Source organism: Zalophus californianus, chromosome 17, assembly GCF_009762305.2.
Source record: "Zalophus californianus isolate mZalCal1 chromosome 17, mZalCal1.pri.v2, whole genome shotgun sequence".
NCBI lineage: Eukaryota > Metazoa > Chordata > Mammalia > Carnivora > Otariidae > Zalophus > Zalophus californianus.
In genome coordinates, this window is record NC_045611.1 from 47,798,172 (window position 1) to 47,802,141 (window position 3,970).

The window sequence follows — 3,970 nt, forward strand, 5'->3', positions numbered from 1 at the left end:
ACTACCATATGGCCCCACAATCCTCCTTCTGGGTATATATCCAAAGGAAACAAAATCAGTATCTCAAAGAGAGATCTGCACTCCCGTGTTCATGGCAGCATTATTCAGAGTAGCCAAAACAGAAACAACTCTGGTGTCCATCAGCAGATGAATGGATAAGGGAAATGTGTTAAATATGTCTATGATGGAATATTATTCAGCCATGAAAAAGAAGAAAATCCTGCCATTTGCAACGACATGGATGGACCTTGGCAGCATCATGCTAAGTAAGTCAGACAAGACAAATACTGTATGATCTCACTTATGTGTGGAATCTAAAAAAAGCCAAACTCCTAGAAACAGAATATAATATACAGGATGGAGCCTATGGTTAACAATACTGTAGGGGCGCCTGGCTGGCTCAGTCAGAAGGGCATGTGACTCTTGATCTTGGGGTCCTGAGTTTGAGCCCCACGTCGGGGGGGGCGTAGAATTTACTTTAAAAAAAGAAAGAAGGGCGCCTGGGTGGCTCAGTCGTTAAGCCTCTGCCTTCGGCTCAGGTCATGATCCCAGGGTCCTGGGATCGAGCCCCCCATCGGGCTCCCTGCTCGGCGGGAAGCCCGCTTCTCCCTCTGCCTCTCCCCCTGCTTGTGTTCCCTCTCTCGCTGTGTCTCTCTCTGTCAAATAAATAAAATCTTTAAAAAATAATAAAAAAAATAATAAAAAAGAAAGAAAATACCGTATTGCGTATTTGAAAGTTGCTAAGAGAGTAGGTCTTAGAAGTTCTCATCACGGGGTGCCTGACTGGCTCAGTCAGAAGAGCATGCAACTCTTGGTCTCGGGTTATAAGATTGAGCCCCGCGTTGGGTGTAGAGATTACTTAACAATATAAGTCTTTTTAAAAAAAGACGTTCTCATCGCAAGATAAAAAATTTTTGTATCTGTGTGGTGGCAGATGGTAACTGGACTTACTGTGGTAATCATTTGGAAATAGACACAAATATCGTTATCACTATGTTGTGCACCCGAAACTAATGTTCTGTGCCTTCCTTGCTGGGCCAAGGCCCTCCCTAACCTTATCCCGTCCAGACACCGGTTTCCTTGAAGTTCTTCACATGCCTGCCTCCAGGCCTTCCTACTAGCTGTTCCTTCTGCCTAGAATGCCCTTTCCTCCGTGATTCACTTGCTAATTTACTTCAGATCTTTTTCTTTTTTTTCTTGACAGAGAGAAAGAGAGCACAAGTAGGCAGAGGGACAGGCAGACGGAGAGGGAGAAGCAGGCTCCCCGCTGAGCAGAGAGCCCGACAGAGGACAGACAGATGTGGGGCTCGATCCCATGACCTGAGCCAAAGGCAGATGCTTAACCGATCGAGCCACCCAGGCGCCCCATGAGGGCAGATGTTCATCTCGCCTACTGTGGAATCCCCAGCCCCCCTGACAGGGAACATTTCTGTCCACCCGTCTGTCTCGTTTTTCTAAATGCATTTGGAAGTCAATTGCAAGCACATAATAGGTGCTCAGCAAATTGTTCTTGAGTGAGCAAACACAGATTCCAGTTGGCAATGCACACAGCCAGGTAGGTGCGCAGAGCCCCAGGCGTGTAGGGGACCCCAGCATATTTAAACAAGTGGGCAGAACTTTGCACAAAATTTGCACCAAAAAAAAAAAAGCCACAATAATTAATTGGCCCCTTTATCGCAGGCCTTTTATAGGCTGGTGGGGATGCAGTGGTGATATACCCCAAGATATACCCTGTCCCTGCTCTCTCAGAGACCACAAAGCAACAAGGGGAGATGGACAGGAGACACATAATAGTGCCAGTAAATATATCATGACGATCTGTGCGGCGTTGCCAAAGAAAAAGACAGTGTTGAGGGTGGACAACGGGAGACCTAGGTTAGACTGGGAAGGGCCTGCAGAGTCGTAATGGAGGGGGGACGGAGGACATGGGGCTGACAGATGTGCAGGAGGTGGGGACAAGGCTGCAGGAAGATGCCCCAATGCCTGTGAGCCAGGAGAGAAGCCTGGGGACAGGAAAGGGAGGCTCAAGTGGACTTGGGAGGCGAGAGAACCTGAGGTAAGCTGTCTGAGATTTTATCTTGGAAGGTTTGGGGCAAAAGAGGGAAAAGGTCCGATTGGGGATTGAGAAACATTTGTCTTGTCTGGCTGGTGACTGGGAGACCAGGGAGGAGGCCAGGCTGGACCAGGGTGAGGTCATGGGTGGCAGAGAGGTCTGTGAAGCTGGGTCCTCCACAGGGACTTAGTAACTTACTGCTGGGCAGGGGATGTCCAAGAGGACGCTGAGGGCTGCTGAGGCTGGCACTGAAATGGGACAGGCATGAGACGGCTCAGGGAAGCTCCTGGTGAAGAGCCCTGAGTGCCAGGGCCAGGCTAAGGAGCTGGGAGCCCAGCCCCAGCACAGTGGGGAGTCACGGTTAAGAGAGAGAGGGATAGCGTCAGATGTGAGTTTCAGAAACACGCCTCTGAAAATGAAGCGAGGGAAATCGGAGGGGGAGATGAACCACGAGAGACGATGGACTCTGAGAAACAAACTGAGGGTTCTAGAGGGGAGGGGGGTGGGGGGATGGGTTAGCCTGGTGACGGGTAGCAAAGGGGGCAGGTACTGCATGGAGCACTGGGTGTTATGCGCAAACAATGAATCATGGAACACTACATCCAAAACTAATGATGTAATGTATGGTGATTAACATAACATAATAAAATAAAATTTAAAAAAAAGATTAAAAAGAACTGTGAAAAAAAAAAAAAAGAAACACGCCTCTGGCAGAGTGGAGGCATGGTGGCCAGGGAGGAGGCCAGGGCAGTAGCCCTGTGGGGAAGGATGGGGCTGGATGACAGGGGTGGGGCGGAGCGTACCAGGACCCAAACAGAATGGCCCAGCACGCAGAGACGAATGTCCATGCAGCCCTCACCCCTACACAGACACTCAGGCTTGCAGAGACCCACCCCCCTGTGCAAAACACAGAGGGGCACGAAAAACGGACAAGTCAACACATGGGCACCAGATCTATCCGCAAGGACCAGGATGCACAATCCCACCAGAGGGAGACGGCCATGCGAGACACAACAGATGAGGAACAAACAGACCAGGCGCAAAAACTCAAGGGCACCTTGTCAGCTATGTTACCGCGTGCGAAGAACTGCCCGTTCCTTGACCTAAGACATCCTCCCTCTGGCCTACTAAGTGGGTTCTATTCATATTCCCATCTTAGAGATGGACAAACCGAGGCCCAGGGAGGCCAGTCACTTGCAAGGTCACACAATTAGAAGTAGAGCTGGGCTTCCAACCCAGGTCTTTGGGCACCCCTGTGAGCCGCCCAGACACTGGTGTCCTGTCTCTGTGCCCACGTGGGTCTTTTTTGTTATGAGGACCCACGTCTGCCCGAGTCTATCCCCGGGGATGCCCACCCAGCTAGGTCCTCCCGTTTCTGGTTTCCGAGTTTCTGCCGGAACGGAGTTCCTGATCCGGCTTGTCGAGTGGGTCCGTGGGCCAGAAGCGTGCCCCTGCATGCCTTCTGCAGTCCCAGCCTCTGTGTGTGTGTGTGGATGACATCTGAGTGTGTGTCCTCGCCAGAGGAGCTGGGAGTGTGTGTGTGTGGGGGGGGGGGGGTGCCTGGCTGGGGCTGGGCTGGGGGGTGGAGGCAGGGGAGGGGGCTGTCGAAAGGACTGAGAGAGGAGTGGAGTTCTGGAGGAATGTTTACCAGACTCTGAAAGAGCCCAGAGGGACAGCGCCCAGAGCCGGGATAGAGAGCCGCACAGCCTCCCTGCCTCGCTGGCCCAGGACTCGGGGTGCAGCCCTCGGGGGGGGGCCCCTTCCCCCTCCTCAGCCTCCCTCGGGGCCCCTTTAAGACAGGGCTGGTCCTCTCCTCGCGGAGTTAACCCCTCCAAGCCCAGGTGGCCCCCTGGGCTCCGGCCCCGGTGGGCGGAGGCAGAGGGGGAGCCAGGGGCGGGGAAAGTGTTGCCCAAAGTC